General features: G+C 44.2%; 2 protein-coding genes across 15 annotated transcripts in view; both read left to right on the forward strand.

The window, feature by feature from the left end:
- LOC142160072 (uncharacterized) overlaps positions 1 to 13,705 on the forward strand; it is a 1,559,230-nt gene that overhangs the window by 322,095 nt on the left and 1,223,430 nt on the right. The window lies entirely within an intron of this gene.
- The window catches only part of LOC142160114 (uncharacterized), a 53,625-nt gene that overhangs the window by 17,433 nt on the left and 22,487 nt on the right, over positions 1 to 13,705 (forward strand). The window lies entirely within an intron of this gene.

The raw sequence follows: 13,705 nt of genomic DNA on the forward strand, positions 1-13,705 counted from the left end.
ACACTTCTACCATAAATTATTTCTATATGATCCAGCCACACCCTTTCCTACAAAGCCTTCAACAACACTACCCCTGCATAGATCTCAAATCTCATATCAAAATACTCTCCCTCCCACCCACTTTGATCTACCTCTGACCTGGACCGTGTCTCATTTCTGGTTCTGGTTATAGAGGGGGAACAGAGGAGGGGGGGTTGGGGCGAAGGAAAGGCACATATATCACCATACCTATTACGAAGTAAATTATAAGCAACATTTACAGAGATTAACGACCTATGAAATAAAAAAAATAAAAAAAGACAGCAACATATACGGGTCTCTTACCCATGGCGCACTGACATCCAGCATGGAGGATCCAGAGATGGCCCAGAGTCTATGTACCATTAGAGGACGAAAGAGCCAAAGGGGGTAAACAGCTATGGCTTTCATAAAGATACCACAGGGCCTAAACCTTGTCATAGTTGTAAGATTTATCGTGAAGGTAGCATGTAATACTCCATGCTTGCGATATGTCAGATGTAGTTCCGTAACTCCTGCATAGAGGGGGGATTAGGATCTATCCAATGTTTAGCTATTAGGGATTTGGCAGCAGCCAGTATGTGAGAGATCAGCTTGTTGGAAGGGGTGCTCTCATCAGGGATATGGTGAGAGAGAAGGAACGACCAGTGATCTGTTGTTCAGATACGTTAATAAGTGCAAGGGATTATATGGGGGCATATATATAGCATATATGTAGCAACGTGCCTCTCTGGTCACATTCCCGCCAGCAGCTCGGGGTAGTGGTGGGAAACATTCTAGACAATGTCTGTGGTATAGTACAATTTTTACGCAGTTTTTTTTAATAAGTGGGGATATTGAGCTCTTGGCAATCCCTTCCCTGACCACCTCCAAGCAAGACTAGGGGGGGACCCAGATCTCTCTCCCATTCCCATTCGTTCTGACCTGGGTCATCAAAGGATATCTCTATTAGCCAATTATAAATCCTCAACACCATCCCTTTGGGGAGTGGGGAATGCAAACACAAGTGTTTAAGGAGTGTGAGGGGCCGAAGAATATAAGAGGCAGGCAAGGACATAGCGAAATGTCGGACCTGAAAGTACTCAAAGAAAAGTGGTTGGAAAGGTTCAAACTTGTGATGAAGATCTGACATAGAGGCCCAAGTTCCGTTGACCACCAGGTCCGAGACCACACGTATCTCCGCACGTATCCGGAGTTTAAATTGCTGTGACTGGTCACCTGGGGGGGATGTGGGTTGCTCCAGAGGGGAGTTAGAGGGGAAATAAGGGAGGATAGTTTGTGCTTGAGACGGCACGAGTCCCATAAGAAAAAACAAAATTTGAGCCATTGGAGTGTGGATGCCCCCCGTGGCCTGTCTAGTCTGGAGAGGCCCCATAGGGATGATAAGGAAGGGACTCCCGCAAAGTGGGTTTCCAAGTCCACCCACGCTACGGTCCGGTATGGGACATAAGTAACCGCAACCTGGGTCTGATGGGCCGCCAGGTAATAGAGTTTAACATCTGGAAAGCCTCTCCCTCCCCGAGCCCTGGGCTGCTTAAGTACTTTGAGGAAAGAAGAATGCAAGTCCCGAAACACAAGATCCGGCACCTTCACCGGTAGAGTCTGGAAGAGGTATAGAAGTTTAGGGATCAGGTTCATCTTAACAGCAATGATCCTCCCCAGCCACGACATGATATAGCTCCTCCATATTTCTAGGTCTTTTTTTATTTTAATTAGAAGGGAAGGAAAATTTTCTTGATATAGTCGGTCATAAGAAGAGGTGATATAGACCCCAAGGTACTTGATCTTGTTCGCCTGCCAGCGCAAGTCAAAATTGACCTGTAGGATGGTACGGAGGGGGAGCGTGGAGGAGCATAGCCTCAGTTTTAGTAAAATTGATTTTATAGCATTTCGTCATTTTTGACTTTGTCAAGAGGGTGTTACCCTCTTGAAAAAGTCATGAAAGATGAAACACTTTGAGGAAATTTAATTGACCCATATCTGCATTACTTGATCCATAGGACGAGGATTACTGTCTATTTTTAATTCTACTTGCCGTTCAACATTTTATATGTAAGTAGTTATTTGTTTGTTTATTTAATAAATGTTTTGACGTCTATAACATGGACCCTTATTTCTATATCTGCTGCTAATCACTTACATGTGAGCTGGGAGCAACCAAGTGGAGAGAACATAGCACTGATTCCACGTGAGGCACTTGCTGAATAAATACTCCAAGGATTATTACGGAACTGTTGAACATCGGGCACACAACCAGCAAAATATATATTGTAACAAAAGGAGGCATTTAGCTGGCAATATGCAGAGAAAGCAGGGAAGTAGAGTAAAACATTGGCACAGTTATGTACCTAGGTGGAGATTAAACCAGGTAAAAACATGTGTAGTTTAAAATTGGTTTACTTACATGATTTAAAAGCTGCTTCCTCTCAGCAAACAGACAGGGTGGGTCTGATAGTCTAAACAGAGCCAGGGATGGACGTTTCCTTTTAAAGAGAAGGTGGGTGTGTCACCTGTCCATCAAGCTAGGCCTGTGGGAGGAGTGTCAGGTATAAAACCCTGCTTGTTTCATTGTTCAGGGAAATCAACGCTGGGCTAGCTGGCTGATCTGGACAGAGAGCTGGACTATGTATAGTAAGCGTTGAGGGTCTCCATAATTGCTGTGCAAGTACACGGTGTCAAAACATTATTACCATCCTGACAATAAAGAACCATAAAAAGGAAGAAGTTGTACGCATGTGCTTCTGCAGTAGCGGGCTCTTGCCACAAGTGGTGTCAGGAGTGGGATGCTCCGGGAAGCAAGTTTCCGCTACCCAACCCGCGCAGACGTCAACATGGAGGAAGTACTGAGAACCCTCGTGAATGTGGCCGCTGCGCAGCAAGCTCAGATGCTGCAAGTCGCCGAGGCACAGGTGGAAAACACAAGGCTCTTAAGAGAAGAGTTAAGCCAGGTGAGGCATGACAGAAATGAACCACCTGGTGCTGTTCTCCAAAAAATGTCACCAGTTGATGACATAGAAGCATATCTGGTGTTTTTGGAAAGACTTGTAAAAAGGGCAAAATGGCCTCCTAAAGATTGGACTGAGAGACTGGCACCATATCTGACTGGTGAAGCTCAGCGAGCTTATATGGATCTAGATGAGGAACGGGCATCTGATTATCTGTGTCTAAAGTCTGAGATATTGGCTCTCATTGGAGTTTCCGGGCCAGGCCGAGCCCAGCGCTATCACCAATGGCACTATGATAAAGAAAAACCGGTCAGAGTGCAAGTGGCTGAGCTTTCTAAAATTTTAAAGAAATGGCTGCAGCCTGAGGAGAATTTGCCTTCTCGGATTATTGAAGTTCTGGCGATAGATCACTGCATCCGGGGGCTGAACCGCGATTTGCAAAGGTGGGTTCTGCAATCAGACCCACAAACTTATAAAGAGCTTGCCACCGTGGTAGAAAGGTTTTGTGCGCTACAGCAAATGACTAAAGAACCTGCATTTGTGCCAAAGCCGCTGCCACGCCAAAAGCCAGGTTTGACAATCCTTGCCACAGGGCCCAATGGCAAAACTGCTACCGACAGAGGGCCAGGTGCAAAGCTGTCTAATCTGAAGTGTTTTGAATGTGGTGAGCCAGGCCACTTTAAGGCAGAGTGTCCTAAACTACAGGAACCCATGGACTGTTCTGTAGCACATATTGGACCTGCATTTCCAAGCTGTTTTCCCATGAGTCCCACATCAGGAAGTCCTTGTTTGTTCCGGGTGACTGTGCTAATCAACCAAAACATTGTTCTGGCCTTGGTTGACTCGGGGAGTGAACTCTCATTGGTTTCCAGCTCTGCTTTACCCGAAACCATAACTTCTCGGTTGCCCAAGGTGAAGGTTCTTTGCGTACATGGCACAACAGAGGAGTATGAAAGTACTATAATACCAGTCACACTCAAAGACAAAACAGTTAAGGTGGTAGCTGCCATAGCACCTAAACTCCCATATCCACTCATTTTGGGGCGAGACTTCCCACTGTTTAATGATGTCCTCGGTGAGCGGATCCGGCCGGACATGCCGGCAACTGATGCAACGGTCGGAAGCCCGGTCTTAAAGGAACCGCCTAAGAATCCACAACATCTGGACATCGATCTTTGGGAACCGCCAAACCGGAATGCCATCCTGGGAGTCACAGCAGGAGTTCCACAAAAGCATTCACCTGCGGGGAAACATGGACAGTCCAAACTAGCATTGGTCGGTGATGTCGCAGATGATCCCACCCCGCCTGTCAGTGAGGATACGGACTGGTCCGCAATACCAATTTTGTTTCCTTTGCAGGACTTTGCTCGAGACCAACTTAATGATGCCACTTTGGAACATGCCTTTAAAAGTGTGACTGAGATAAATGGGGTAGCGAAGGCCGCCCAGCCTGCAGAAGGTATACCATATTTTATTGTTAAAAATAATTTCCTGTATAGAGTTGTTAATGTACAGGGGGAAAAAGTAGAACAATTAATGGTTCCTCAGGTCCATGTAACCCTAGTGTTAAAAGCAGCACACACACACATGTCTGTGGGGGACACCTAGGGGAGGATAAAACACGGGAACGAGTTTTGCTTAGGTTTTACTGGCCCGGTGTACACATGGCAGTGAAAAAGTATTGCCGATCCTGTCCCATTTGTCAGAGAACCTGTCCCAAACCCATGTACAGGGCACCTTTCATTCCAATTCCAATAGTACAAGTTACCTTTGAACGGATAGCTATGGACCTTGTGGGGCCACTGGAAAAATCCGCACGTGGGCACCAATATATACTAGTGGTGCTTGACTATGCAACCAGGTATCCAGAGGCAATTCCCCTACGGAACATAAAATCCAGCACCATAGCTAAAGAACTTGTATTGATGTTTACACGCTTGGGAATACCCAAAGAAATTCTCACAGACCAGGGTACTCCATTCATGTCAAAACTGATGAAGGACATGTGCCAGTTGCTAGGGGTTACGGTGCTTCACACCTCTGTATACCATCCACAAACAGATGGCTTGGTGGAACGCTTTAACCGCACATTAAAGCACATGCTCAGGAAAGCAGTGGCTCAAGAGAAAAAAGATTGGGACACTCTTTTTCCCTATTTGATGTTTGCCATCCGTGAGGTACCTCAAGCTTCAACAGGGTTTAGTCCCTTTGAGTTATTGTTTGGGAGACAGCCCAGGGGTATCTTGGATATGTTAAAGGTAGGGTGGGAGCCAAATCTGGTACAATTTGTGTCCCAAATGTATGAGAGGCTAGGAAAGATAGGGCCCATTGTGCAGCAACATGTAAAAGAGGCTCAGGAACGACAGAAGAAAAGTTATGACAAAGTGCTGTTGTTCGATCTTTCAAGCCTGGGGACAAGGTCCTAGTCCTGGTTCCTACCCAGGAAAGCAAACTTTTCGCCCATTGGCAGGGTCCATATGAAGTTCTAGAGGCTGTCGGTCCTGTCAAATACAGAGTCCACCAGTTAGGTAGGAGAAGGGAGGAGCAAATATATCATGTGAACCTCCTTAAACCCTGGCATGATGAGGAAACCTCTCCTCAGGTAGTGAGTACTGCCATTGAAAAGTCTGAAGTGCCCATAGAGCCAGCCTTGTCCATTCAGCAGAGACAACAGACTGAAGAAATGATTTGCCGGAACAGGGATGTCTTCTCTTCCATTCCTGGGCGCACTACCTTAATCAAACACGTCATTGTCACTGCGCCAGGAGTCATTGTCAAGCAGAAGTCATATCGTATTCCAGAAGCCAGACGGGTGGACGTGAGAAAGGAGGTCGAGAAGATGCTCCAGTTAGATGTGATTGAAGAGTCCACTAGTGAATGGAATAGTCCCATTGTGCTTGTCCCGAAACCCAATGGGACAATTAGGCTCTGCAATGACTTTAGGCGCCTAAACAGTATGTCGCAGTTTGATGCCTATCCGATGCCACGTGTGGATGAACTAGTGGAAAATCTTGCTGGTAGCAATTATTTAACAACCCTTGATCTAACAAAGGGTTATTGGCAAGTTCCCCTGACTTCCACGGCCAAGCCAAAGACTGCATTTTCCACCCCTGATGGTCTCTATCAATATAAAGTCCTAACATTTGAGTTGCATGGGGCACCTGCCACCTTCCAAAGGGCTATGAATAAATTGCTACGACCTCACACAGCTTATGCAGCTGCTTACTTGGACGATATAGTAATTTATACCCCAGACTGGGGATCACATTTAGCCAAAGTTGAGGCGGTCTTAGCTTCATTACGGTCCGCAGGGTTAACAGCTAACCCAGAGAAATGTGCCATAGCCATAAGAGAAGCCAAATATTTGGGGTACATTGTTGGTCGAGGGCATGTAAAACCCCAGCTAAACAAAGTGGAGGCAGTCAAAAATTGGACAAGACCAGAGAAAAAGTCACAGTTAAGAACCTTTTTAGGCTTAGTAGGTTACTACAGGCGGTTTGTAAGCCACTTCGCCACTAGAGCTGATCCACTTACGGACATGTTAAAAAAAAATAAATTGTCCAGATAGATTAACCTGGTCTGACTCTACAGAAACCGCCTGGTCTGCTCTTCGGTTAGCTCTTTGTTCCTCTCCAGTTCTACAAGCACCAGATTTTACCCGGAGGTTCTTCCTCCAAACTGATGCTTCTGGTGTTGGCTTAGGTGCAGTCCTGTCACAGGAGAAGAATGAAGTAGAAAATCCTGTCCTGTACCTAAGTTGTAATTTGCTTCCAAGGGAACAAAAATATGCCACTGTGGAGAAAGAATGTCTCGCCATAAAATGGGCTACAGAAGCTCTGCGCTATTATCTCCTAGGCAGAGAGTTCACCCTAATAACAGACCTTGCACCATTAAGATGGATACAGAACAACCGGGAGGTAAATGCCAAGGTAACCCGCTGGTTCTTGGCACTACAACCTTTCAAGTTCTCAGTAGAACATAGGCCTGGGATTCTACACAAAAATGCAGATGCGTTGTCACGAAAATATGCGCTCCTCGCCAAGTCCGCGTCTCACTACTTGGAGACGCTAGGGGGAGGGATATGTAACAAAAGGAGGCATTTAGCTGACAATATGCAGAGAAAGCAGGGAAGTAGATTAAAACATTGGCACAGTTATGTACCTAGGTGGAGATTAAACCAGGTAAAAACATATGTGTAGTTTAAATCATGTAAGTAAACCAATTTTAAAAGCTGCTTCCTCTCAGCAAACAGACAGGGTGGGTCTGATAGTCTAAACAGAGCCAAGAATGGGCGTTTCCTTTTAAAGAGAAGGTGGGTGTGTCACCTGTCCATCAAGCTAGGCCTGTGGGAGGAGTGTCAGGTATAAAACCCTGCTTGTTTCATTGTTCAGGGAAATCAACGCTGGGCTAGCTGGCTGATCTGGACAGAGAGCTGGACTATGTATAGTAAGCGTTGAGGGTCTCCATAATTGCTGTGCAAGTATAAGATGTCAAAACATTATTACCATCCTGACAATAAAGAACCATAAAAAGGAAGAAGTTGTTTGCGTGTGCTTCTGCAGTAGCGGGCTCTTGCCACAAGTGGTGTCAGGAGTGGGATGCTCCGGGAAGCAAGTTTCCGCTACCCAGCCCGCGCAGACGTCAACATGGAGGAAGTACTGAGAACCCTCGTGAATGTGGCCGCTGCGCAGCAACAGCAGCAAGCTCAGATGCTACAAGTCGCCGAGGCACAGGTGGAAATGCTGGGTTGCTAGAGCCACAGAGGTAGGAAAGGAAGCGGTTAGGGGTGATTAGAGGATATTAGCACTAGGTATGTTAAGGAAGGGGAGAACGGTATTGAAAGAAGGACAGCGATGGGTCCCATACTTTATTGAAGAATTTAGAAGAACTATTGATAATGCTGGTCATACATTTAATGCAGTGGACATGCCATGCTTGGCTAATTACAGTCGTGAGGGAGGGGGGGCGTAATTTGCTTCCAGTCTGCGGTAACTTGGCAGGTAGTGATTAATATGTGATGAGCCTGCTTGTTTTGATGTTGGGTCCAGCGCCGGTGCTAGGGTCCTTGGCGCCCTAGGCACAGTGTAAAAATCGGCGCCCCCCCCTTTAAAAATCGGCGTTCCCCTGTCAAAATTGGGGCTGCGCTTCCCTCCCTGCAGCTCCCCATGTCTTTCTTTAACTTGCCTGCATGAAGCTGCTTCTCTCTGCTCTGTCTTCTCCCCTCCACTCACAGACACTGTCGGGCCGTGATGATGACATCATCACGTCCTGTCACTGTCAGTGAGCGGAGGGGAGGAGACAGAGCAGAGAGGAGCAGCTTCATGCAGGTAAGATTCATAGCCCCTTCCCTCCTCTCCTCCCCGTGGATTTCCGTTTTAAATGACCATTGTCATTTTTTTTTAATTTCGAGGCGCCCTGCAGACTTTGCCTAATGGGAGCGCCGGGCCTGGTTGGGTCGCAGCGGAGAACCCAGGGGGAAGGAGGAAGAATTTAGGATCCAAAGGAGTGTCAGTTTGGATCAAGGATTAAATCAGGTTCTTAATATCAAGCCAAAACTGGGTTCATTTTGGGCACTCCCACCAGAAATGAAGAAATGTGCCCACGCCAGCATTTGTCTGAGGAATCGGGCAACATTTTTTGAAGACGGGTCGGGACATAATACCATCTATACAAGAGTTTATATGCATTTTCTTTTATCTTAATGCATATGGAGCTAGAAGCTGCATTCTCGTGTATTTCAGTTCAATTATCGTCCAAACGGGCACCCAGGTCACGTTCCCATGTTAATTCCTGGGGGTCACAATTAGATTCCATTGAGAGGGTGAGTTCTGAGTATATAGTGGAGATTAAACCTGCCGTGGATGCTCCGCACAGGCAGAGGGCCTCAGTCGTGGTGAGAGGACGGACCGTGATATGTGATATACTGGAGGTTGGAGATTGTGTATCTGCAGATACTGGTAGAAGTACCCAGTTGGGATATCTAGAACTGTTTGGATGTCCGTAAATTGAGGAAAGAGGGTGGGCCAGGTAATATAATTTAGATAGTTTACTCTGATGTGCCAGGGGGAGAACGCGGAGGGTAATTTCCCCTGGCGGGAACTCTGGAGACTTGAGCAGTGGAATAATCAGAGAGGGGTGAGTGGAGAAGCCATATCACCGACATGAAGAACCCCAGAGAGCCAAGGAGAGGGCTACTGTTGGATGTTCATAATATGTTTTTACGATGTCAGATGTTTGAACATATTATTGTATAGACATATATCGTTACAATATCAACTACTAGATAGATTATCCGTCAGAGATTGAGCTCTGTGAGTAATTTTATCTAAAAGTTTGGACACACCTATTTTAAAATAATAGTACAGTCATCAAGACTATGAAAAAGCTCGAAAGGAATTATGTAGTGACCAAAAAATGTTAAACAAATCAAAACTGTTATATTTTATTTTCTTCATAGTAGCTGCTCTTTGCCATTAAAGCAACTTTCCTCCCTTGTGACATTCTCTCAACCAACTTCATGAGATTTGAAGGAGTTCCTCTATATGTTGGGCATTTGTTGGCTGATTTTCTTAAACTCTCTGGTCCAACTTATCCCAAACCTATTGGGTTTAGGCCAGGTGACCTAAGGTTATCTGATGCATCAGTCCATCACACTCCTTCTTTTTTACATAGTCTTATACAGCCTGGAGGTGTGTTTTGGGTCAATGTCCTATTGGAATATAATGACAGGCCAACTAAGCGCAAACAGGATAGGACCAAAAGCTTGGACTCGTCAGACCAAAGAACTGGTTTCCACTTGTCTGATGCCCACTGCCTGTGGTTTTTTTGGCCCAAGCTAGTCTCTTATTTCTCTCCTCCTGTAGTGGTTTCTTTGCAGCAATTCTACCTTGAAAGGATTGGCATTAGCCATTAACGAGTAAATGCACACATTTGCTATGTGTAAAATAATGATATAATCATTGTGTTCAGTACTCTTCACCTCTCAATTTCTAAATGATAATTATTTGTTTGTGGTGCATTTGAACAAAACCTTATTTTTTTCATAAAAAAAGGGGGAATTCAATTGACCGCGTTACTTGTAAAAGTAACATGGCCTGCACACTATTCTCATTACTACGGTAATAGTGCACATTATTACTGTTGGTACAGTAATTTCAACGCTGATTTTTGCTTTCAGATCTGAGAGCCGCGTGCAGAAATCTGCATTAAAATTACCGTACTAATTGTAATATGGCGTATGCCGCGTTACTTTCACGAGTAACGTGGTCAATTGAATTCCCCCTATAGTGTCATAGGAAATGCGTTTTATTCCTAATAAAAAGACAAGTGCCATAAATTTTACTAATCTCCTTATTGGGACATAATGCAATTTGTGGCTTATTCGCTTTTCTCATCATGTCCATATTCGCTTTGAAATCCGTGACATCTCAGATGTTCTAATAAGGCATCTTTTTACTCAACCTTTTTAAACATTCGCCTTGTACCACTACAACCCTTGACAGGGAGTCCCAGCTGTGATACTAAAACAACGCATCTAAGAATCTGTGGCGCTGAACAAGCTATTCATTTGTTTGATTGGCATCTATACCGGCAAAGTATCATACATCTGTTGATCACATACAATAGCGCACACATACATGTTAGGCTGGGTACATACTACAGGTTTTCACTTGATTATCGGACCAATGACATAATAAAAGACCATTTGGCCCGATATCGCATACATTTGTACGCTCCAATGAATATATTAAGATAGAAATAATCTGTGTTTGCTTGTGTGTGGTATCAGTTGGGAGAGAAAGAGAAATAGAGAGCAAGACGCGTATATTAGGAAGGGAATGTGCGCACGTGTGAACGTGTTGGAATGTGTGCTTGCGTATCTGTTTGAGGAGGACTGAGAGAGCGTATGCAAACATTCATGAACATGTGTGAGTTGAGAGCATGCAGGGTTAATGCAAATAAATAGTTAAATTGTTACAAAGCAGTGCCATATAAAGTTAATATAATGCAGTGAAATTGAAATAGGTAAATGGTTTGAATAACCGTTTGCACGGTTAATGCATTGAAATATAAACTTGGTTACCTTGTAGCATGCACATTGGAAGTAGGTGAGTATTTCTGTGTGTAGCAGCAGAGAGACTTGAAGGAATTTGACCTGAGCTTATATAGCCCATGGCTCCATTGACCCCACATGCCCTGTACAGGATGGGGGAGTGATCTTCACCTCCCCTAAGAACTACACATTGCCAGGAATTCATCAGTAAAAACATTTTCAGCCATGGGACAGGATGGACTTCCAGTGCCACCCCCTGTCCATTGTTTCTGGGAACCGGCTGGGCTTGCCTTGTGTCCCCTTTTCTTTATCCGAAATTGCGTCCCTGTAACCGCAGTAGGAGGGGCCTGCTGCCACTACTAGACTCCATCACCAGCGCCTTGAACTGCTTTCTTCTGGGTAACTTGCTGCTAGTGTACCACCTAGGTAGGTTCCCCTGACCTCTTCCTTTAGATCAGGGTTGATGTGGATGGTTCCCACTGGCCTAGCACACTGGCCAAAGCTGCAGGTAGAGGGCAGAGGGTTGGTACTGGATGCAGGGTGCTAACCTCAGAACAGCCGGTTAATGGATTAAATTGGTCTAAGCTGTAGGTCACAGGAATTGCCGCAGGTAAGTAGGTGTCAAAACAGGATCTTGAACCAACAATGTTTTATTAGCTCAAGTGTCCTAATAAGGACAGTTCCATTAGTTTGTGGTACTGGTGATCTCCATAAGGTACAGATGGTATAATACTACATTACATGGTCAAACAGTCTGCTTTTTATACAGGTTTACACCCTGGCAAGAGGTAACCCAGCCTCCTGCCCCTCTAACCAATCCAGGTTCTTCATGCAGCCTGCAGATAAATCAGGCTGTAGGGGTTTAACACTTTTTTACATTGCTGCTAGCGGCACCACAACGTCTGAGGTTTTATATTGAATGTTTACCATCTGGATATAGCATTTTCTCTAATCTTGCAATTTAACTTGCAAAATTCACATTAACCTGTGATCACTTGCATCCTGAGTCTTACACACATAGGAAGTCTACCAGCCAGTCTAGTGCTTTCAGGCTCAGCAGATGTGTTGGTCACTCAGCGATGAAAAGGTTTAATTAACATGAGATTACCTGCCTCCAGACACTTACACAACACTTTCCCTCGACACATATGCTACTTGGGATTTCCTCTAGCAAAGTTACAAAATGAAAACATGACATACTGTCTCAGAAATCAATACCTCAGAAATCGGTACATTTCTAATACACAATATCAAAAATCAGTACATTTGCAATGATAGAAATTAGCGCCCCGCGCTAATAATTTAAATATATTTATACAATAAGTTATTTATATGTGATCCAGCCACAAGACAGTTCATACCTTGCCCTGTGTACATGCCAATATGACACATGAATTGGGCATAGATGCACGGGCATAAGTTTGTTTACAGAGCTCATTCACACATGGGCATTAACTTTGTCTTTAGGATCATGAGATACATAATTTCAGTCAAGTGTGTCCAAACTTTTGTCTGGTACTATATGTGTATATATTTTACTTTTAATTTTGCCTTACAATGCATTGGAAAGGGGACAGTTTTGTATTAATGAGCTTAGTTACAGGTAGCTAACACTACCAGTCAGAGTCCTCATCATCATTTTGGGAACTTCCACACCTTTTTCCGGCAGTTCCAAACCCCTTTGCATCCACCCACCGTCTCTGTTTAGTGTTTCATCATCACTTTCAGGAACTTGCTCCCGCTTCTCTGACTTGGAATGTTTACCTATGGGTCTACACACCATTCCAGCACTTCCGCTTGCCTAGCACACAGATTATAGATTTGATGAATCGCCCCCACACAGTGCTCTCATACCCATATTCACCAATGATTTGCCACTACCTATTAAATCGGGACCATGGGACCCCAAGGTGCTGTCACAAATGTACGGGCCGCTAAACACTGTGCTCCTTGTTACACACCTGAAATCAAAATGTTAACACAATGTTATCAAAACTGTTGCACAAATGTATACGATGCCACACAGTAGGCTTATTAGTCAAATGACAAGAACAAAACTTTTTAAATTTAATATACAAAGGTACAGGGCATATGGAGATGATAAAAAACAAATGGCATACAAAAAATAAATGCAATACAGTTATAAAAGTTATAAAAACAAATGAGATCTAATTACAGAGAATAAACACCTATCATAATCTGTATGCCTGAGACAAAGCAGTATGATGAATTGGACAGCCCTTCAATTAGATTGAGTCCCCAAAACCTGACAATTTGTCCTCTCATACATAGGGTATTTAAGCAGGTTTTACTAGGAGGGTATTCAGAGGGGCATTGTATATGCTAATGGGGAGGGAAAGGGAGGAAATAGTCCAATATATTTGACCTTCCATAACTTTACTCAGACAAATTGCCAAGACATAATTCCCCCATCAATAAACCAGTCATAACCTCCCAAACATTTAGGTTTCAAATATGATGAAACTATAACATTGTCAAATATCATTTCAAGAACAGGTAGTCCCTATTGTTTATCTCTACAGTGGATACCTATACTTTACACACCTTATGCATTTTCTGATCCTAAGTACAAAGTGACACACTGATTTCTCAAAATATCAAGTATGAAGTTAATATTTTCTATATACATGCTTAGTTATTTGGTGTCCTTTTGTAGTTTCCTGAAAGT

This window comes from Mixophyes fleayi, chromosome 6 (genome assembly GCF_038048845.1).
Source record: "Mixophyes fleayi isolate aMixFle1 chromosome 6, aMixFle1.hap1, whole genome shotgun sequence".
NCBI classification, from domain to species: Eukaryota; Metazoa; Chordata; class Amphibia; order Anura; family Limnodynastidae; genus Mixophyes; species Mixophyes fleayi.